Raw genomic sequence first — 25,315 nt, 5'->3', positions numbered from 1 at the left:
TTAGGTGGGAATACACTGGGTTTGTTGTTGTTGTTGAAATAAAAAAAAGTGAAACCCAAATTTTTTCCATTTCCAATGTTCGTTGAATGTATTGTTATTTTCATATTCATAGAGAAAGACTTACCTATATTACTATTGCTAATTGCATATTTCAACTTGTCATCGATGTAACTTGTTTCACGAGGTTGAATAAGCTTGTCGTTCCGTTATATTTCTATTGATTGTAGTATCTTGAGATTATCCTGACAAAATGTTAAAAAATATCTCCTATATTTGCTAATTAATAGTTGCTTAAATTTAGTGATTGTAGTACTTTAGAATTCGATATTGATATTATTTGTTATGCTTAAATTATTTCTTACAAATTGTTGAGTTGTTAGAGGCACTGATATACTAGTTAACAATTAATAGTAGTATGTTCTAAAAAATATTTTTTCACTCACCAATCAAACATTAGAAAATATTTTTCTAAAAAATATTCTCTACTCACCAACCAAACACCATAAAATATTTTTCGAAAAATATACTTCACTCACCAACCAAACATGAGAAAATTAGAAAACCAACTTATTTTCCAAGAAAACATTTTCCATCTACCAAACACATCCTAAAGGAAATTTGGTACATTTGACACAACTTTAGTTTAAGGCCACAAAATCCAAAAGCCTTCTATATTTTCTTAAACTCCGTGTCAAATCAAAATAGGTCATTCTTTTTTAAACGGAGGGAGTAATATCTTTGTACCATTGTCAACTATCACTCCACTTATTCTTCGGACCATTTGGAGAAACCGTAACACAATCATTTTCAACAACTCGTCAGCACTAATCTCTCCAAAATTGATTGAAATTCAAGCTATTGAATATTATCACTTAGGCCTATCTAAGATCTCAAATAATACTAGCTGAACCTCTAAGTTAGTTAAATGAGAACCCCCACCCTAAGTTACTCGGACTCTTCACTTTCAGTGTCGCACCCATGTCGACACGACATGGGTGTGGGTGTGGGATCCGTACCTGTTCTGGTCAACCGATTTTGGGTACTTTGACCAAAATCGACTGGAAAAGTCCAGACAGATTTAAGAAATTTTGTAATCAAAACAAAAGCTAAGGTGACATTGAAGAAAATGGAATACCTTGTACATAAAAATTTCTATGTTATTGCTTTTCTTTTTATCTCCTTCCAAGATTTTCTTCTTGAACAATATTTTTTCCTCAATTTTTTCATGTAATAACTCATAATTTATGTTTTATAACTCTATTTTTAGATATTTATATAATTTTTTGTCGAATCCCCGCACCCATATCCATTCCTAGATCCATATCCCCGTATCTTGAAATTGAGACCGTGAAGGATCCGACCTCTAGATCCGTACCCGTATCGAACACCCGCACCCGAGTCTGAGCAACTTAGCCCCCACCAATGGGCTTCTTTAAACTAAATATGGATGGTGCTTTTGATGATTAAAATAAAAATGGTGGAACAGGAGGAGCGAATCGGAATCATAACGGAAATTGAATTTCTGGTTTTGCTCACTTTCAAAAGGCAATATCAACACTCCATATGAAAATGTTAGCCATTCTACTTGGGCTGAAGTTGGTTGTTGGTTGTGGGAAAGAATTTAACTCCTATAATGTCTCCACTCATAGGTACTTGTACAAATGCTAAAAGATAATAGCCGGAGTTTCTCAAATCTATTATTGGATTGCAGGTCACTCATCGCGGATCTAGATGAACCTCAAATTCGCCATGCCTACTGGGAGACAAATGTTATGGAAAATAAACTTGTTGTGTTTGGAAAGCGCCAAAGTCAAAGAATGCAAAACGATGTTGTAACATTTGATTCCCCGTCCCCCTTTATTTTGCAAGAACCATTTGGAACTTCCAGATAGTTCCTTGTGTGTAATAAACTCTATGTTTTGATTCAATAAATCATCATTCCGAAGCAAAAAAAAAAAAATGATGCCTTAACAATCACACAACTACATTATTATCAAAACTTTATATCCAAGAACAAACATCAAGAATCCCCAATTTCCCCAATTTCCCGGGAAATGATTTCCTATGACATGAAAATCTAACACTTCTACCGCAATACAAAATCGATATCTCTGTATTAGTACCTATTGTAGTAAGTGTTGTAAATGGATATGAAGATGTAAAACAAAAGTCTTACATAAACGACAACTTAAAGCGATGACACAACAATTTTACAATGAAAATTTTATATTGAAAAAATATATTATATCCTTTACTTCCTGGGACATCGATCACTGTTTCGGACATGAAAATTCTAACATCTGTCGTCACTTCCACACGTGACAAATAACTCCATAGTAGTACCTGTAAGACTTAAGCTATTCACACGATGATGTGGCCTGGATACTTTTGTAACAATTTCACTCATAGTTTATGATTCTTCTATACAGGTTGTTGAAAATATGTCAGAAATAAAGTAAAAGCAAATAATTATTAGTAGTTTTAAATTGTTAGAGTTTTATGTGGATTAGACTTAGAATTAGTTATCCCTTTTTTATTTGAATTAGGAATTAGTTATCATTATTTGAATTGAAGTCTAGTTAGAAATTTAAATATAAATATATGTCTTTGAGTTATTAATAAAATAATTCCCTTTGATAATACAATTGCAGTATCTTTTCTCTCCAAGTCTCTCTTTGTTATTTCTTTAATTTCAAAGCCAAAAACCAACAATTGGTATCTAGAGACAATTTTCTTGAAGGATCTGTGAGAGAGATGAATTCTGAAAACAACTTCTCCCAAACAGCTGCTCCTATCTTTGATGGTGAGAATTACCATCTTTGGGCAGTAAGAATGGAGACTTATCTTGAGGCCTTAGATCTTTGGGAGGCCGTGGAGGAGGATTATGATGTTCTTCCGCTGCCCGATAATGCCACGGTGGCCCAGATCAAAAGCCAAAAGGAAAAAAAATAAGAAAATCAAAGGCAAAAGTAACTTTGTTTGCTAGTGTGTCTCCAACAATTTTCACGAGAATTATGGCCCTTAAATCAGCAAAAGAATACACAGGAGATGGAAGAATAAAGGCATGAAGGTGTTGAATCTAATAAGGAAATTCGAATTGCAAAAGATGAAGGAATCTGAGACCGTTAAAAAGTACTCAGTCCGACTTCTTGACATTGTTAACAAGGTACGATTGCTTGACACAAAATTTAAAGATTCAAGAATTATTGAAAAAGTTCTTGTTATGGTGCCTGAAAGATATGAAGTATCAATAACTACCTTGGAAAACACAAAAGACCTATCCAACATTACCTTGGCAGAATTGCTAAATACATTGTAGGCACAAGAGCAAAGAAGGCTTATGAGACAAGATGGTATGGTTGAAGGAGCTTTGACAACTAACCACAAGACTCAAAGCAAGGGTAATAATTCAAAAAAAAACTACCCACCTTGTCAGCACTGTGGAAAAATAGGCCATTCTCCATTTAAATGTTGGAAGAAACTAGATACACAATGCAAGATCTGCATTCAACTTGGCCATAAAGCCGTGATTTGCAAAAACAAATCTAAAAAATAAAAAGCAGATGCCCAAGTCACCAAAGAAGAAGAAGAAGATCACTTATTTGTGGCAACATATTCTTCAACCAAGAAACCTGATTTTTGGATGATTAACCGTGGTTGTACAAACTACATGACATATGACAAAACTCTTTTTAAAAAGTTTCTGCCTTTGGAGAATAAGAAAATCAAAACTAGGAATGGTGACTATATTCCTGCAGAAGGAAAAGAGAATGTTGCAATCTAAACAATTTCAGGTACAAAAATAATTTCAAATGTCCTTTATGTGCCCGATGTTGATAAAAGTTTGTTAAGTATTGGTCAGCCAATGGAAGAAGGATTTAAACTATTGTTTGGAGATAAATATTGTTGAATCTTTGATTCCACTAATCATGAGATTTTACAAGTTGATATGAGAGGCAAAACTTTCTTATTTAATCCAACAGAAGATGCAACAAACCTTGCAAGACCAAAGATGAATTGGTAGATCTATTCAAGAGGTTAAAATCAACTGAGACTGCAATCTACAATTCCTGATCCAAGGAGGAGTATTGAAAATATGTCTCAGAAATAAAGTAGAAGTAAATAAATATTAGTAGTTTTAAATTGTTAGAGTTTTATGTGGGTTAGACTTAGGAATTAGTTATCCCTTTGTTATTTGATTAGAAATTAGTTATCCTTATTTGAATTTAAGTCTAGTTAGAAATTTAGCTATAAATATATGTCTTTGAGTTATTAATAAATAATTCTCTTTGACAATACAATTGCAGTATTTTTTCTCTCTAAGTCTTTATCTATTATTTCTTTAATTTCAAAGCCAAAAACCAACATTAGTTGTGATATACTATTCAAGATGAAAATTTTCAGAAAATTATTTTTTTCCAAGAAAGAGATTTAGAATTGAGGTAAGAAATGAAAAATATGCACGGAATCTTAGTAGCTTAATTGGTTAGTTAACTGAGCTCCCATCTTGTTGGTGAGGGTTCGATACCCCATATTGTAATCTCCTCCTCCATTCCCCTTCCCCCCCCCCACCCCCAAAAAAAAAAAGAAAATTAAAATAAGAGCTTTTGTTTGTAAAATTAATAAAGTTATCTTTCACCATTATGTTGTGACTAGTATATATACACTTGAGACGATGATGAAATTTGTGAGTTAGAACTTAGACCAATTTCTTTTTAAAAAAAAAAAAGAATTTAGACGAATGTATTTGAGTATACAACAACAACAACAACAAACCCAGTGTATTCCCACTTAGTGGGGTCTGGGGGGGTAAGATGTACGCAGTCCACACCTCTACCTCTGATGAAGTAGAAAGGCTGTTTCCGAAAGACCCCCGGCTCAAGTCACGAGATATCACACAAACACATAGTACAGCACAGAAGCAGGTGACATAACATAGATACGGCACCCATAAGGAATATAAAACAGAGTAAAGCAGGAATGCAGGAATATAAAGCAGAGGAAAGCACACAGATTCGTAATAAACATGGAACACGGAACACGAGTGAATTATTCAGAGTAGACCTCGATTTCTTGGATGTCCTAATCCTAGACATCTCTATTGGTTGAAGTTCATCGCGAAGAGCTATTGGTAAATCAATTAGATGAACACGTTGTACAGATGCTCGATGGATAGGAAGGTGAAAATTTTGTACAACAGAAATAATGTTTTCTTCTCTTTGTGGACTACTTTTTCCCTTGAGCCGAGGGTCTACTGGATACATCGGAAACAACCCCTCTAGACTCCAATTTATGGGATTATACATGTTGTTGTTGTACACCACGGTCATTAAATTAATGTTGCGATGAAAAAAGCCTTTCAATTTTACTTAAGCATTAAACTATTTTTGGAACCAAAAGGCATCCAACTTTGACTTAAAGCACCCAACTTTTTTTTTTCTTGGATATCAAAAAAAAATGCTTCATAGAATAATCTCAATAATTCTCACTGTTAAAGAGAAGAAGCAAAAATTAGAATAGACTAGGCATTATTGATGCTTTTGAAGAACTAGTTTACAAGTAACAGAGAAATGGATTAATCACCGGAGTGCAATCACCGATGATAATATTAGATGAACTTGAGTTTTTTTCTATCCTTTAACCTTCACTTGGATGATCATTGATAACCATCGCAATGACCAATCAATAAATTTGTGGTTATAAGTTTCAACATTTACAGAAAACTAACTGATTTTTTTCAAAAAAAAAAAAAAAAAAACACCAAATTAATGAGTTTATCCACAGGATAATAAATTCAGAGAAAACCAACTATATTAACAAGAATCTCAGACATCCAGATAAAAATAACAAAGCAAAAGTGAAATCTTGAAGAATTTAGAAGAAAAAGGCTATGATGTTTTTGCAGTGTACCTTAGTAACAAAAACCAAGGGTACATGAACCATTTTCTTGATGCATTGATACTGTTTCATTTGACCTTCACCACATGCACTACACTAGATTTGATCTCAGTACCCATATCTATTTGCTAAGAGAAATTTATTTTCTGTTGAAAAGCTAAAGGGCTTTAGAAGAAGTTGTAAATGCAAAAAGTGGTGGAATTTGGAGGGTTTAATTGGAGTTTGATCCACAGTGTGTTTTTCCCCTTCAGCTTACCACCAAAAAGCTGAAAACTGAAACAGTTGCAGGCTTCATTGAATTTATACATGGGAAACGAGTCAAAATGCCCCGAGTCAAATTTAACAAAAATACACTTAGGTGTGTTTGGTACGAAGGAAAACATTTTTTACAAAATATTTTTCAGTTTTTTTTTTTATGTTTGGTTAACTTATATGTTTTGAAAAATATTTTTCAATTCAACTTATTTTTCTTAAATTTAAGAAAAATGACTTTCCTTTAAAAAATAAGGAAAATATTTTTTAAAACTCTTTTTCAACCTCACTTTAAAGTTGAAATGTTCATACAATTCTCAAAATCATCTACCCGCCCCCAATACCCTATCACTCCGACACCACCCCTACCCCCACCTCACCCCTACCCCTACCCCTACTCCTATCCCCACCCCTCAAAATTCAATTGTTTTAAAAAATATTTCAAAAAAATTTCTTAGTCCATCCCCTACCCCAATCCCACCCCTACCCCTACCAACTAAATACTAGAAAATATTTTGCAAAAAATATTTTTTATCCACCAACCAAACATAAGAAAAAAAGTAAGAAATCAACTTATTCTTCAGAAAAACATTTTCTAGGAAAATATTTTTCATGGAAAAAATTTTCCTTCATACCAAACACACCCTTAGAGGAATACTAACTTGAGAAAATTAGGAGTACTAGAGAAAATTAGGTGTGACTTGACAAAAAAAGTCTTTAAATTAAAAATTGTGATAATTTTGACCAGCTAAGGTCAAAACTTTATTTAAATTCTGATTAAATTAATTGGGGTATAAAGTGTAATTTTTTAAAACTTTTAAATTTTTTAAAAAATCCTCCAACTTCAAATTTCAAATTTTAGAATTTTCCCCTTTTCTAATCTTTCTTTTTTTTTTCTTTCTCTCTCCAAATTTCTTTCTCCCCACCTTCTTCTTCTTATTTTTTTCCTCTTTCTCTAGATTTTCCTCTTCTTTCATCTGATCTGTTTCTTTTTCTTTCTCATTTCATTTCATTCTTTTTCCTTTTTTTTAATCTTCGTGGACTATTTTTAAAAAAAATTGAGAAGTTTGATGAGAAATATTTTAATTTCTTTTAAAAATGAATGAAGAAATAATTCAGCAATTACGAGAGTTGCTTCAACAACTACGAGAGTTGCTTCAGCAATTGCCATAGTTGCTACAACAGTTACGGTAATTACTGTAACAACTACTATTAGTTATTATGTTACAGCAATTACCAAAGTTGTTGTAGCAACTATCAAAATTGTTGCGGCAACTATCGAAGTTGCTTGCTGTAGCAACTTCGACTATTGCTGCAGCAACTTCGATACGCACTTAATTTCGGGGAAAAAATGTAGTTGAAGGAGGAGCATATGAAAAAGTGATATTTATGATAAAAAGGGAGGTGGAGGTGCTGGTGGTGATGTCGAATGAGAAGATGGCATTTGTTGCGGTGTTGATAACGACGGTGTTGGAGGAGAAAGAAGAAAAATAGGCGATAGTTATGTAGAGGGAGGAAATAATGGTGAATCTGAAAGAGGTGACAATGGTAGTGATAGTAATAGTAGAGGAAGAGGAGGTGGCGGCGGTGGCGGTGGTGGCGACGATAAAAAGGGTGTGGAGGAGGAGGAGTGGTGATAGTGTAGGGATCTTTGTGTAAATATGGTGTAAGCATCTTTGTGTAAATAATAAAACTTGAGGGTTTTAAAATTAGAGTCATTAACACTAATCTTAAAATTGTCACATCTACTCAATATTTAAGACTTGTGTCAATTTTCTTTAGTTTTGAAACTTTTTTGTCACCTTAATTAATTTGCCCTACTAACTTTGGTTTACAAATATGAAAAAAAAAATATAATACCACAACTTATCTTTATTAAATTACATAAAATTATTATCTGTTATGAAATATAAAGTAAGAATAACAAAAATAAATAGAGCGAAGAGGAGAGACTTCTCTAATTTTCATGAGGATGAGAGATCATAAGATTGAGGATACAATGAACAAAAGGAAAAATACTCCTAGTTTCTCTCTAAAAGATAGATACTTCATATCCTAGTAGATATCAAATAGATCTTAATAGATCTTATCTATATTCTTGATAGACATTCAGTATAATGTATATAAATTCATAACACTCCCCCTTAAATGTCTGATTTATAGATAATGTGCCTTGTTAAAATTTTACTAGAAAAAAATTCAGTGGAAAAAAAATCTAGTGAAGGAAAAAGAGTACACATCTCTAATAATACGCATTTAGGTTGCCTCATTAAAAACCTTACAAGAAAAACTCAGTGGGACAAAACATCGTAAGGGAAAAAGAGTACAACGTGTAGTAACTCCCCCTAATGAGAACATCTTTGAGTCTTTGCATCCCAATCTTGTGCACCATCTTCTTGAAAGTTGAAGTTAAAAGAGACTTGGTGAATAAATTAGCTACATTGCCACTTGAATGAATTTATTGCACGTTAATATCACCATTCTTTTGGAGCTCATGTATAGAAAAACTTTGATGAAGTGTGCTTCGTTCTTTCTCCTTTTATGAATCCCCCCTTAAGATGTGCTATGTATGCTACATTATCTCTATATAAAACTGTGGGTATATTGTCCCATTTCAAACCACATTTTTCTCGAATGATATGTATCATGAACCTCAACCATACACATTCTCGGCTAGCTTCATGAATAGCTATTGTCTTATCATGGTTCAATGAAGTGGCTAGATAGACTACTTGGTATATTTCTAAGATATAACACTATCCCCACACGTGAACACATTACATGTTTAAGATCGAGATTTATGCGGGTCAAATAAGTACCCACCATCAGCATGATCAATAAGATTGGGACTGCAATCTTTAGAATAAAATAAGCTCATGTCTTTGATCCTATTTAGATATCTCCTGGTAGGGGGGAAATATACATTGCTAACAAATTGACTGAAAAGGTTATATCAGGTCTTATAGTATTTGTAAGATACATTAGTGTTGTGCATCAGTGACACTAAGATATGATACTTCATATTTCTCATTTTAACAAATAATTTATTGCTTTTGAAAACTCTCCAAGAGTTTCAACAATATTCAGACCATCAATTTATCCCTTATAAGGATAATAAATAAGTTTTCCAAAAACTTTATATGCTTCAGGCATTTTGAATCCTTTAGGGATTTTTATATGGATTTTTGGCAAGTGACAATATCAATATGTGTGACATCTTCAAGTGTCTGGACTACAAATTAAATAAGTGTTATGATTACCAAGATGCATCCTTTCATGTCACTTGATAAATATTTCTACGTCAGTATACTTAAATAAACGTTGAATTCAGATTCTCATAATCTTTACACTAATATTGTATCAAAGATATTAATGATATATCATTTCGTATCGGTTCATAGTGTGACATAATATTTTGAGATCTCATCACTTCATTATTTTCAGATACCTAAACCACCTATAAGGTTTCAAGAAGTGTTATGTCGTAGGCTTTTCAAGAGCATATTGCCTTCTTATTATGATTATTTGCTTCTTATCCTTTTCAAGAATTATTTCATTTAGAATCGATTAGTCTACCACGCTTCATGCATGCGTAGACTTTGTCCTTTAAGAATGCAAAATAGGAGCACTTATAGCTTAAATATGATACTAAATTTGAGTCAACAAATGCTTCCGGCATTTGACTTGAATTATCTTTTAAATGAGGATTTGATGATAATTCCTAACATATTTCATAGCTACTTATAATCTCCCATTTATGTTAGGAAAACTAACATTCATCCTCTATCTTCTTTGAGAAATTCATCTTTGTACATCATGGTATATTCATTAATCATATACTGCACATCAAAACTATTAGATAGAATAGCTTGTTCCTGATCTTGAACCAATTGAGAGGGAAAAAATAATCATAATTTATTGGTCTAATGCATACAAGATCTATTGTATGCAACATATCATATTTCAGACCAACATATGAAGTTTTATTCTCCTTAGCAATGGTTTATCTATTTATCGAAGACATTCAATGCCAAACTATCATCATCAAGATTGTCTTGATTACACAATCTGAAAGTTATGCTCTTAACTCAATTTTATTCAGCAAACAACTTTATAAATGTCAAACTGCGGGTTGACAGTGAATGTATATGTGCTCATCTTATTGATGCATCTTTTCAACATATCACATGATAGGTGAACAGGCTCTTATTCACTTTTATACTTTTCAGATTATAAGAGATCCAATCTCAATATCAGTTGGTCCAACCAACTTATCATGAGAAAAAGGAATATCAACAATTCTTGAAGAATTTTCTAGTTCTTCAATACATGTCTAGTACTCAATATGCACATCTTCAAGATGTCACAATCGTTCATATCAACTTATGAACTTTTATACTAGTAAACTTCAAGTTTACCATAACATGTGCTTTTTACTTTAGTAAATTTTAGATTTACTATTACATGAATAAATTTCATATTACTACTTTAGAAACAGATTTCAAAATAACTCTTCTCAATTATTCAGCCTCTTTCGGAGGTGAATTGTGATTATCATCACTATTAAGTGCATGTTTGCATTACTAAGCTTCTTATTCCCCGGAAATGAAATATAATCGTGCCTTAAGCCTATTAGATTTTGATAGCTTATAACCTCTTTCATGATACTGCTACTTCAGGAGCACATCGAGGCATATCATCTTTCAGACCTATCATATATTGCTACTATATTTAATTCATGGAATGGAGCATAATGGACAAGTTTCATGAATTTTCATCAAATACACATTATTTTTTCTTAGCCATCATAATATCATAAGTATGGTGCATTGAGATTCAAACTCAACATCGTATCCATATAAAGGCGTCTTAGGCATAAATCGATAAGACTTGAACTGAATATTTTATCATCATGGTGCATCGGGACTCTAACCCAATGTCTTACTCTTTTAATGCGATGAGATTTGAACCCACTGTCTTATAACCAATGACATAATATGTCAAATCACACAACAAGATTCATCAACAAACATAAAATTTGTAAATATCATAAATAAGCATTTTAAAGACAAACATATAAAAGAAATCATGACTTTTGATACTTATGTCACGTACTTAACCAATTCTTTGGTTATACCTTGCATTAAATTTCATGGCAGTGTAAAACAACACAAACCTTCTACTGAAAACTTGAAAGCAATACTAATATAATGCCTTTTGAAATTCCAAGATTCTTTAAGAGTTTTATGCCTTATAATCCCAAAGATAATTATTGTGGAAACAATAATCATAGTAATTGACATATACCATACATATCATGTAACCAAGTAAAAACAAAGATTAAAATATCAAATCAAGAGTAAGCAAAAGGCTCGTACCTATGCATGCTTTTGTCATGTAATACGACTCACTAAAGCTACAGATTTCAAGAAGAATTGACAACAGACGTGGAATTTAATGTCCACAAACTTACAAAAATCAGTATTAGAGACTCGTGCTGATAACGTGTTATAAAATATAAAGTAAGAACAACAAAAATAAATAGAGAGAAGAGGAGATGCTTCTTTATTTCTCATAAAGGATGAGAGATCATAAGATTGAGGATATAATGAACAAAACCCCTCTATTGATAGGAGAAAATACTCCTAGTTTCTCTCTAAAAGATAGATACTTCATATCCTAATAAATATCAAATAGATCTTATCTATATTCTTGATAGACATTCATTATAATGTAAATACATTCATAACAATATCATTTTTATTAATTATTTAAATCTCTTTTTTAAGAACAACAAATATATCTAGAAATTCATAAACTTTCGGATACATAATTTTAATTATGTATTTCTCTTTGGTCTAGTTAATGTATGATGTATCTCGACCAAATAGTTTCAGAAATAGATGTATCTCAGTAATCAAAATTATGTATCCAATTAAAAATAGAGTAATTAACTGTTACATTCTTAAGTTATGTATCTCAATTTTAAAATTATGTATTCGGATGCTAATTATATATTCAAAAATTACAAAATAAGAAATTATTTGTAATTTAATAAAGAGTAGGATTGGAAATAACAAGGGGTAAACTTATTCAGATCTATGTAAGTTTTACTAAAAAATACGTCAGTCAATAATAGTTTGGTTGGAAAATAATTGTTACTTTGTTAGGCCAAAAATTCTATTTTATTAATAAAATATATTACTTATTTCTTTTTTAATAAAATTATTATTTTTAAAGAACTTGTTTCTTTTCTTCCAAAATTGAGAAAGGATTAAAAATACCCTTTATTTTCATATATCAGCTAAGTTTGTCCTAGTTATAGTGTAAGGCCAAATATACTCTGGTCGTCACCAAAATTTTCAAAAATATCCTTTTTAAAAAAATATTTTTTCATCATTGCATTTGGGTAAGGTGGATGTCATATGGAGTGTCACCTCAATGCAGTGATAATAGAATAGATAACTTGTCAATTACAATGACTATCACATTATTCAAGATGGTATCACAAAAACAATTTATGGTAATTCTAAGCATTAGAATCCAATTGTCTAACGAGTGCATTCGATGACATTATTTTTATATGCATCACTTTTGTATGTGATTTAATTAATGATATCGACTAATCTTTATATTATAAAAACCATGACATACATATTGATCTAATCGAATCATTAATTCATCATACGATCAAGAACAATTTTAGATTAAATTTTAAGAGATGAAACTCTCACTATTACCATGATCTCTATATCATGACAAGTCTCAAATATTAACCAAAGACATTATCATACTAATTAATCAATTTGAGTAATAACTATGTTAAAACAATATTATATGACATATAATTATATTAAGTAATATTTTTAGAACAGAAAATATGTTATGAAAGTACACGCTAAAAAGGGAACAACAAAGCCTGAGATGTATAGAGTGGCCCCAGACTTCTTGTGCGTATTTTGTCAGGCAACGACGTAATAGAAGAGTATTACTCTTGTACATAACTATTATTCTTAGATCAACAAAAACAAGGTAGTTGGATAGAGTTGCATGTTAAGCCTGACATGTTTTGGGTAGCAGGTTTTTTACATTAGCGAATAATTCTTTAGTTATTAAAAAGAATCATTTTTATGTGATAAACCAAAAATTGAATGATAATGGGAGAAACTTACTCCTGCTAGAGTATATTGTGATTCACATGGTAATCTATTTTTGATAAATCTTTGAATTGTTAAAAAATAATTGGTAGTGTCGATGGTTTCTCCACTGTCAGCATTGCCCTCATTTTCAAATGAAGATTTTTCATGCATAAATCAACTATTCTCATTGTTTGAAATGTTCGGCAAAATTGCCTATAAAGGCATGCCTTTGTTTTCATTTTGTACACAGATTAAAAATTAACAAAAGTCTACTATTTGTTTTTTAATTTTTTTACTCTGTTATTTTATTTTATAACACACTATCAACACGAGACTATACTGTTTCAAAATTTGAATGTTAAGGTATTATTTTTCTCTTTTTATTAATATGTCTAATCTTACGAAACTTGAGTTCATTGCCCTTCAAAGTTCGAAAAAGAACTACCTTTCATGGGTATTGGATGCTGAAATCCATTTGGATGCTATGGGCTTTGGAGATACCATTAAAAGTGAAAATAAAGCATCAAACCAATATCGTGCTAAGGCTATGATATTTTTGCGTCATCATATTGACGAAATTCTAAAAAATGAATATCTTACTATTAAGGATCCACTTATTTTGTGGAATAGCCTAAGAGAAAGGTATGACCACTTAAAGATGGTCTTCCATCCAAAAGCAAGATATGATTAGATGCATCTCAGATTTCAAGACTATAAGTTTGTTCATGAATTGACACGATCCAAACCAGGACTTAGTCGTGTCGGGTTCCTCAATCCCAACTGGGACCGTATACCACCTTCAAGACTCAACCATAACCGCCCTACAACTTATGTCGGATGAATTCTGAACATATAACAAGATATATCAAAATCAATTGAAAGATATTTAAAGAAGTCCGTAACCATAACCAACCAAATACCAAATCGGTGTCAGCCTCAATGCCAATACCAATACCAAGGCTGACACCAATACCAACACCGTCCATGTCCATAGTATTCACACAAAGCCTCTAGCAGAAATTCAAGAACATCTGGTCGAGACATGCCCCGACCATAGCCAAAACCAAAGTCCAAGAAACAAAAATATCCTAAAGAAGTCCACAACAAGAAATGAAATCTTTCGGAGTATGGAAGCTCATCACTTCAGTCCAACACAAAACTATTGTTGAATTTATGATCACTGAGCAAAAAGAGTAGTATGGTTGTTTCCCACATCGTGTGGGGATACAACGCCCGAATATGGGTTAGCGGGTGAAAGCTAGCATGTGCTCATGAGTAAGGATAAAATAATGCAATTATTTGAACCGAAGTAAATAGTCATATGCCATCACATACATACATATATATATACCATGCCAGAAAAGGAAATCAGGTTTAGCGTGCATTTAAAACCATAACCTAGACTGTGTAGCTTTATCGTCATAATCCACTCACTGGTTATATAGGTCCAGTATTACCCCCTGAACAGGCCCCAGTGCGTGTATCCTCATGTCGAAAAACATGATTTTTCAGTGTCTGTCCGTCAGAGTCACACCTCATGGTTAGCTACTACAATCAACCATTATTGCCTAATTAAAACATTTAGCACATAACCAAACCGGCAATTCCAAGAGTCAATTATCAAGGAATTTTGTGAAAAAATCTATCATTGTGTCAACTTGATCCACGTACTTTTATTTGTGAGCAAGAGGTACAAAAGATTATTCACTTGTAGAAAATTACAAATCAAATGCCAAACACATTTATATATATAAAAAGGATTACAAAATCATACTTTCTTGTAGTGAATGTCCCAATACGAATTGAGGTCCCTGTAGGACCACCTACTGGCCAATGAGTCCAAAACATACTTGAAGCATGGTAGACTATTCGATTTTAAGTATCAAAATCCTAGAAAAATAAAAATAAATGATCAAGATGATACTACGAAAGAATCTCGTATAAAAGTTCAAGATTTGAACAATTTTTATATCCCTGAAGGAACAATTTGAATCGATTAAAAATAGTGGTAGATCATACCTTTGCATATAATGTTGCAACAAACAACATGCAAGATAGCGAGGATCTCGACCTCAGTCAGTCACAGAATGCCAACAAAAAAAATAATTGGCTATAATGATAAGAAGCAATTCAATCTGAGTTGAATTTACTTATCAAGTGTGAAGTTTTTGGACCTATTATTCAAATACGAAATGGTATTAAACCTGTTGGCTATAAATGGGTCTTTGAGGGTAAAATAAATGAGAAAAATGAAATACAAAAATATAAGGCACACCTTGTTGCACAAGGATTTTCACAAAGTTCTGGTGTTGATTATGAAGAAACCTACTCACTAGTTATGGATGGAATAACATTATGTTATCTTAGTTTCACTGTTCATGAGAGACTTGAAATGCATTTGATGGATGTGGTGACAGCGCCCAAGCGCACACGCAAGTGTATGTGGTTTACTAAGTAATATAGTGGTCTTCAAGAAAGTTGAGTTATCGATCCCACAAAGATTAGATTTGGCAATGATTTGATTTCAGTTCACATTTAGATTCACATGATGCAAGAGTAACTAAATAAAGAGTTTGGAGTTTGTAAATTCCAAGGAAAGTAAACAAAGCATAGAATAAAGATCTTGAGACAATTAATAGGAGAAAACCCAGGGTTGAAGCACTCTGAACAATCATATTATGCTATTGGATTTTCATTAATTAACCTGCTTATATTGGTTGTTGATTCGTAGGGTTAATTGCATGATTACTGTTTTCCAATCTCTAATCTTTTACCTAAGTTGAACCTTATACCTACATCGTTGAGCGGGGATGTAATAATTCACTTAAGTTCTTAACAAATATCATCCTGCATATGAATCAAGTAAGGTATCTAAGTACATCCTTGTCCTAGATACTAATTCAAGTTTATTATTTTATAAGGAATTAAGAACCACACTCTGCTTATTCCCATGTTCTATCCCCTATTCTCTCTCCCGAGTTCACAAGGTTGACAATGGATGTATTTTAAGGGTCGCGAGTCCTTAAAATAGTTAAAATAAAAATAGACAAACAACCAATATTGATATGAAAATAAAAAAAAACTTAATCCATAGCAATAATAATCATGTTCCTGGCTTCAACCCCAGAAAGAGAGCGTTTAACCACACATAGTCATAATCACAATCACAAGGAGGTAATTAACGACTAAGAACATGTATGAACTAGTTTAAAACAATAAAAACCTAAGTTATGAAGTTGTAGCAGCCTTATTGATGCTCCAAGACATCCAACGATCATTAATAATGATTACAAAGTTGTATTTATAGTAGAAAACAAGTTCCAAGCCGATTAGGATTCAATTTTCACTTCTTGGCCGTGTTTGAAGTAGGGTCGCGACGCGAGGCTGGCTTGACTTGACTAGGGGTCACCACGCACTAGATACTTGGTTCAAGAAGGGGTTACGACGCAAAGATGGATTGACTTAAATGGGGGTCGCGACGCGCTCCTATCGCGACATCTCTCTGAAATTTGCTTCTTGAAATTTGATTAAGTATTGGACGTTCCTCCATTCATCCTTGACTTTGTGGTGTCTTTACCATGGTTTTCCAGCCTCCAAATCATCTATATATCATCATATTAAGCTTACAAATGATCCTACAAGAACACACCACACGAATTAGAAGCACAAACAACACTATATCCATAACGATGATTCAATAATAAGAGCTTAAACTAGGGTGATTTCCATGGTCTTCCACTCAATGTTTTGCCTCTTTCCTTGAATCAATTGAACTTTGTACACTTCCAACAAGTTGTTCCACATACCATAACACATTTAAAACCATAAGGAACACATATAACTCAATAGAATCCAACAAGATAGACTAGACAAGCAACTAGCTCAAACTAGGAAGACTAGTTTTCTATATTGAACTCAAATTGACTCTTTTAAGTACAAACTTACTTGGACTTCACTTGGAACCTTATAAACACATGATTTAACATATTTATCTCATTATCAACCATTATAGCTTATAATTATCCTCAAAATAAGGCTAAAAGGGCTAGAATATGAACGCTAGAATGTATAAATACACCCAACATCATGTGGTTACAACCTATCTTTATGGATCACTTGATAATGAGATATGCATGAAAAATTTTGAAGGATATAAAATGCACTAGGCATATCGGGAAGTATATTCAACCAAATTGCATCATTATATGGTTTGAAGCAATCTAGATGCATGTGGTATAACCGTGTTAGTGAGTATTTATCTAAAAAAGGTTATATAAATAATGAAATTTGCCCATGTGTTTTTATAAAGAAAACAACATCGGAGTTTGTTGTACTTGTTATTTATGTTGATGGCATGAATCTTATTGGAACTCCAATAGAGCTTCAATAGGCAATTGATTATTTAAAGAAGGAATTTGAAATGAAGGGTCTTGGAAGGACAAAATTATGTCTTGGTTTGCAAATTTAGCATTTGACGAATGACATCTTTGTCCATCAATATACCTATACAAAAAATATTTTGAAAAGATTTTATATGGATGGAGCACATCCATTAAGTATTCCAGTGGTTGTTCGATCACTTGATGTGACTAAGGATCCATTCCGCTTCAAGAAAAGAACGAGAAAATTCTTGGTGCTGAAGTACCATATCTTAGTGCAATCGTTGCACTAATGTATCTTGCTAACTCTACAAGGCCTGATATAACTTTTTTTGTTAATTTGTTAGCAAGGTATAGTTCTGCTCCTACTAGGAGGCATTGAAATGTAATCAAACACATATTGCGGTATCTAAAAAGGACTATCGATATGAGCTTATTTTAGTCTAAAGATTGCAGTCCCGATCTTGTTGGTTATGCTGATGCAGGGAATTTATCTGATCCACACAAAGCTCGATCTCAAACAGGCTATGTGTTATATGTGGGGGTACTGCCATAACTTAGAGATCTACAATGCAGTCTATCGTGGCCACTTCATCAAACCATACGGAGATAGTAGCTATTCATGAAGCAAGTCGAGAATGTGTGTGGTTGATATTAATGATACATCTCATTCGAGAAAAATGTGGTCTGAAATGTAACAAAGTGTCCATAATTTTATATGAAGATAATGCAGCATGCATAGCGCAATTAAAAGGTGGATTCATAAAAGGAGATAGAATGAAATATATTTCGCCAAAATTTTTCTACACACATGAACTCCAAAAGAATGTTGATATCAACGTACGACAGGTTCGTTTAAGTGACAATTTAGCAGACTTGTTCACCAAAGGATTGTCATCCTCAACATTCGAGAAGATGATATACACGATTGGGATTCGACATTTTCGAGATGTTAAGTGATGTTTTAATCAGGGGGAGCAAATACTCACTGCACTCTTTTTTTCTTTTTGTCCCATTGAGCTTTCCTTGATAAGGTTTTTAATGAGGTAGTTGAGGAAAAAAAATGTATATTACAAGACATGCATTGTTAAAGTTTCTTTTTATTTTGTGTTAGACGTCCAAGGGGGGTGTTAAGAAATAATCGATAGTGTGGATGTCTTCTTCACTATCAACATTGCCTTCATTTTCAAATGAAGACTTTCTATGCATAAACCAACTATTCCCATTGGTTGGAATGTTTGGCAAAATTGCCTACAAAGACATGTCTTTGTTTCCATTTTGTACATAGATCAAAAATTAACAAAATCTCTACTATTTGTTTCTTAATTTCTTTATTCCGTTATTTTATTTATAACATGAATCAAGATGTACCAATTTTAGGCATGCTACATTGATGGTTGCACGATAATTTAATATGTAAAACAATAGCTCTCTGAATTACAATATTTGAATAGATCCAAATCTGAATACTTGAAAAGTTATATAAAATATATAAGAATCAAACATTTTGAGACGTCCTAAATAGAATGATTGTCTCAAATGGATGGAAAGAGTTATGTCTTTCTCAAAAACACACCTATTTCAGTTTAGAAAAATGCTTATAAAAAACTTTATAATTCAGACGAGGTTAAATTCTTCGTGATGGACGACGGTAAAGTAGTGTTTAAGTTTTTTTTTTTTTAATTATTCAAGTTAGAATGTGATTTATTTGCACTTATTCATAATTTTCTTTTAGGTTTTGCAAACTTTTGACTAGATTGGTAAGAAGTGTGAACTCACAACAAGTTGAAAATCTTGTGCAAAAATACATTTTGGAAAGGTTCTTGATGGTCAAGCTGAAATTTCATCACTTTTGTGTCTAAAATTTGGTCAAATCTCAAATAAAAAGCTATATGATAAAATCTAATTAGTTGACATTCATTCCTTGCTCCTTACTTCCTGGTCAGAATGAAATGAAGAAGTAAATAAGCTTGAACATTCTTTCAATTCCATAGAATATATTCTTGCAAGAAGGCTACAGTACTGTATATTGTATTGAAAAGGGGACTTAAAGAATTTAATGAATTAAACAGACTGCAAATGGAAGGTTTCACACTTGTAGTGTGTTTGGTATGGAGGAAAATATTTTCTTAATTTTCTCATGTTCGGTTTGCCAAATGATTTTGAAAATATTTTCTCTAGAAAAATAATTTTAATTTCTTAAAAATAACTTCCTACAAGTGTGGTGTTCAACATAGATTATGTCTTCCCTCCTTTCTACACACCTTGTCTACAATTCCATGAGTTCCAATTCCATAGCCTCTCGCCCCCCTCCACCCCACACCCTATTTCCACCTCTCCATCTTTTTTAGTATTTGTTTAAATTATATATAAATATTTTTAAAATATTATAATTATTTACCTACCAAACACAAAAAATAAATAGTAAACCCACTTTTTATTTACTGGAGAACATCTTTCAAGAAAACATTATTCTTGTATTGAACACACCCAAAATTGGTGCAGTAAATGAATCGGACTTTTTATCAGTCTATAAATATAGAATCGAGAAGTAGCAAATAATCCACAACTCCGTCCGAGGCATTCATTCAGAGGTACTAAAAAAACTAGCCCCTCTATTTCATATTAGTTAATAATCTTACTAAAAATAATCGTCTCATATTAGTTAGTCATCTTACTGAATCAAGAAAATATTAATTAACTTTTTTTCATAATATCTTTACAATTAATTTTTTTTTTAAATTGTTCATACTTATTCGTATTTAAAAAAAATAAAAATTAAGGAGTGAATTAGTAAAATTACCTTCTTATTTATGATTTCTAAGTCACTATATAAAATAAAATGTATCCAACTAATATGCGATGAAGGGAGTAACAAGTTTAAAAGAGTGGCCTTACATGAAGTGAAGAGTCTTTGTTTATTAGCCTCCTTCCACAAGGGTATCATTTCTTCAAGTGATTTAAATCATTCTGTCTATGTAAAGTGAACACTTCTACTTATTCCTTTGTCATCTGAACCGTTCAACCTATCAAAATACAAGATTTTAAACCATTCTGACTATGTGTGTAGCTCACTCTCTCTAAAAAAATTTCACGTCAGATCCACGTTATATCCATGTCACATAAATCAATGACATGTCATAACATCTTCATTAATTAATTTTTAAGATTATTAATCAATAAAATTAAATAAAAATAAAATAATAAATTATTTTTTTAAAAAAAATAAAATTCATCTCCATCATTATTTAAAAATTAAAATTAACAATTTATATTCATTCCCAACTGCCTCCACGTCAATTTTTATGTCATTTTAAATATTACGTTAAATTTCATGTCCTTTTTAAATGTTACATAAAAAATTAAATATTAAAATAAATTTAATTAACTAAAAAACTTTTACAAATTATTTCAATAATCATGTTCTTGATGTTTGCTCACAAATTGAACATTAAATTCAATCCAAATAATTGAAATTCCTCTCCAGTTAATTTAAATTTTCAACTATAAATTCGCATATACAAACATAGTGAATTTTCAATTTTCAAATTTGAATATTTTTAACAAATCCACAAAAACTTCAAGCTTTTCCAAGCTTATCCATGGAGTTCATTAATTTTTCAATATGCACTATCACTCACTTTCAATTCAAGTTCAATTAATCCTAAAAAATAAAAAGTTTAAATTGAGAAAGTGAATTAAGAAAAAAAATTAAAAAGTGAATGGTGGGGGTTGTAATAGTGCACATGAGGAAGAAAGGGTTTTTTTGTGGGGGATGGGGGGGGGAGGGTTTTAATGGTGGTTCAATGAGGGGGTGGAGGCACAAACCACTGCACCATAGGAAACAAGAGAGATTTGGGGGAGGGGTGGAGAGGGGCCAGTTATAATGGTAGCAATAGTGGTGCCTTGGGGCTACAATCGTGCGAAGGAGAAGAAAAGGAATGCAGGGGGTAGGGGAGGGGCTTTTTTATATTTAATTTTCTTTTTAAATTGTTCTAATGTAAAAATGACCCTCACTCACACCCACACGTGTGCAGTCACACGTTTTGTCCAACTCAGCCACTTTAGTGCCACATAAGCTTGGTCAACAGTCAGAAAAATTTAAAATATTATGTTTTGATGAGTTCAGGAATTTAGATGACAAAGGGCTAAGTAGAGGTGTTCACTTTACAAACTCAGACAAGTACAAGGGTTTACCGGATTATTTCGCCTTGTCATATTGATAAGCTATTCTTTATTATGTTAGGTGTTTTCTTCTCACAACTGTGTAGTACATTAATTCAAATTCTAATCTTATTGGTAACTAATTGCTAAATAATTTTATCTGCTATTGCGTACATTTTTATTTAACAACACAAACAAATAATGTTGAATTCAATATATGTATTTTCTTTTTCTAGTGCTAATCATTTGAACTGAATCAAATCTTTTCAGAATCAAGGTAAAACTGTACTCTTATGTTTTTTTATGATACAGTAAGCTAGATGTTTTTTTCTCGTTGGCTCCTAGTGTATTGCATTTACAAAAATTTGGAAGCACCAGTATTCAACGGTGATGCCCAAGTTACACCTCCACTCTGAAGATGATGCGGTCGCTGCCAAATATAGTAACCAAAAAAAGTTTGGGGGCGAGTCCCAAGGAATACGTGGAATCGTGTCTCAACTATTGTAATCAACGGGCAGAACTTGAAAAATAAATGGGGGGATTTGAGTAGCAATATCGAATAAGTGGCAAATATCAACTTCGATTGTAATCAGTCGCAGGTGAACTCTAGGATTGTGTTTCCCCCAACTTCTTAACTCTGTAGGCTTATTATGCTTTATTGAACCAACCCAATACCTTGTATGCAAAATCGATAAGTTATGTACCATCAACAGTCTTTTGGACGAGCTGACAGATTTCACCCTTTAACTTTTGAGTCTCAGGATGTCGCCTTACTAACCCTTATCTTGACCCAGTTAACTATTACCTTTTGAGTTTCTAGTAATTAGATGATAGCTAACCATCTTACTTAGATAATACCTAGTAGCGTGGATCGACAACTAAACTTCAAATTACTATAGTCATTATCTTTTCCTAGGCACTACCCCCTTTTTGGAGTAAGTAGCAATAATCTAGGTAGGATCCTAACGTTTGCAACCACTAAGATAACTATTAAAGTAAAGATAATCAATTCATGCATGGGTATCGGTTGAGAACAACAATAGCACTTCCCCTACTTCGTTAATCCGCCAGGGTTTTCGCAATCATAGCTAAGGGTTTTTAGCCGCTAATGCTTGTGAAGTAATCAACAACATTCATGATTAAAAGCATAAGATGAAATCACAATAATCACAAGTAAAAACCCAAAGCCGTAATTGAATAAATCGACCAAAATCAATACAAGAGAAATCATACAAGAGAATTTCACGACCAAAATTGCATCTCGAAATCAAAATATGTTTGTAAGTATCAAGAGTGCATAACTTCTACTAAAAAACACATAAGCGGTATTTATAGTTCATGAGGAAACCCCAAAACTAAAGATCGAATGAAAAAGGACAAAAAAGGTTGGTGACCACATGCAGTGTCCACATGCAGCCTGACTTTGGGCGCATGTAGCCACCACATGTGCTTAGACCAAAATTCTTGCAACTTTACTCTCGGGATTTCAGACTTCTGACATATGCTTTGCCCACATACGATCCACATGTATTACATGTGGTCCGCATGTTGACATAAGTGCCAAAAGTTATTTTTCAGCTCTTTCACTCTCTGGATCTTCAATTCTTTAATTCCAGCACTTACCTTAGTCTGATATAGACCACATGTGCTACATGTGGTCCACATGTAGACATAGGTAAGTATCAGACCCTTCAACACTTGCAACCAAGCTTCAAATCTTCAACTTTCATCACATACATTGGTCACGTACAATTTGAAAAGTGTCACGAATACCCAAGATTGATCAAATAAGTAGCGAAAAATACCATTTTTGATCTTTTTCACGCACTTAGCATTCAAAACCTAGTTTCCTGCAAAACATACCCAAAACGTATCATATCTAGCAAAACAACCTAAGAAACTTGCATATTTTCATAGTTTTAAGCATCGAAAGTGTTATACTTCTATAGCACATCATTTAACAAATAAAAGATCAGCTCAAGAAGATTAAATTTTGCCTTTTTCTCTTTGCTTTTATGTTTATTGTAACTATAATTAATCATTTTTTGTTTAGGTAGTTTGAATTTTTTTAAGAAGACAGAGTGAATAATTTTATGTTAATTCACACCTCTAAAAATCAGTATGCGAAAAATATTTTTTACCTGTTTAACTATGATTGCACACTTTTCATCACAAATGGAATGTAGTATATGTATTGGGGAAAATAGCATATATACCTGCTCGCATGCTGAGTGGGCATATGGCATCAGGACGATAATGATGTGGCATAAAGAATCGAGAAGAGGTTGTGTATATAAAGGTTTTAGTGATCGAGTGTCTGAGTCAAGGACTATCCAATTAACTTGAGCTTGTTTCATTACTGGATGGTTGCTATCAGGAATAAGGTGGAAACTCGTGGCTTAAAGTTGGTGAAGGACTCGTATCCCAAAGACTGAGTAGAAAGATAAAATGACAAATATGTCAGATATAATAGTACGAAGATTCTACAAATTACAAAAGAATATTAGTTGATACATGTAACGTTATTCTTAGGTGGAATGTTTCCCTTGTACGAGTTGTTACGATCCAAAATAGCATAGGTGATAGCACCCGTCACACCCTCCAATACAAGTAAGCCTATTCCAACCCAAACAAAATATTTAAAGTAAATCAAAAGAGGAAGAAGAAGAATAGAATGATCCCAAAATACTTAAAGATGAAATAATTCAAACATACATCCCAAGTCTGATTTTCACTAGTACAAGTTTCTAATACAAAATGATATTAATAATCGAAAGTATCTTAATGCGGATAAATCATAAGATGAATAAGAAAGATTCAGGTAATCTTCGTGAAACGCTAGTCACTACCTCGATCTACACAACGCCAATAGTCTAGGGGTGACAAACGGGCGGATTGAATTGGATTTGGACGGGTTAAATATGGATTAAGCAAAAATGGTTTGGATTGTAATCCGCCCATATAAATATGGGTAAATATGGATTTGGTCAAATATGAATTGGGTAAAAATGGTTCCAACCCACTTTCACTCCTAAAGTCTAAAACTTAAAACTTCTATATCATATCAACTTGACTTTTTTTTTCCATTTTTTAAAGTTTTTTTTCTGTCTCTCTTCTATATGTAGCCTCTAGTTTTTTTTTCTTTTTTCATTTTTTAGATTTCCTTTTTTTCTCTCTTCTATCTCTACCCTTTGCTTCTCTTTCTTTTTTCTTTTTTCTTCTTTTCATTTTTAGTCTCCTTTTTTCTATTTTTTATTGTTTTTGTTTTTACTTCTTTCTCATTTTTTTGGTTGTATTTTATGTTTTATATTTTTTTTTATTATTTTCGAAGAACATGGTTAAGTCGAGCACAAATTATGGATGATGACTGAAATATCATAACCACTCAGTATATTTGTATTCACCATCATTTTTTTTCTTTTTTCTTTTCTCCTTTTTCATTATTTTTTTTGTATTTTTTTCTTTAATTCTTTTTGTACGCTT

The 25,315-nt window shown here is 32.4% G+C and overlaps 1 long non-coding RNA gene across 1 annotated transcript in view; it reads right to left on the bottom strand.

Moving 5' to 3' along the window:
• LOC124886731 overlaps positions 1–6,202 on the bottom strand; it is a 31,989-nt gene extending 25,787 nt beyond the window's left edge. Inside the window, exon 1 of the long non-coding RNA XR_007044011.1 lies at positions 5,911–6,202. This is a non-coding gene — a long non-coding RNA (uncharacterized LOC124886731). The remainder of the gene's footprint in view (positions 1–5,910) is intronic.
• Positions 6,203–25,315: the final 19,113 nt, after the last annotated feature.

The sequence above is a fragment of the Capsicum annuum genome, chromosome 8 (genome assembly GCF_002878395.1).
Source record: "Capsicum annuum cultivar UCD-10X-F1 chromosome 8, UCD10Xv1.1, whole genome shotgun sequence".
Taxonomy (NCBI): domain Eukaryota; kingdom Viridiplantae; phylum Streptophyta; class Magnoliopsida; order Solanales; family Solanaceae; genus Capsicum; species Capsicum annuum.
The sequence above is the reverse complement of the archived record's forward strand: the minus strand, read 5'-3'. Positions and strand labels throughout refer to the sequence as shown.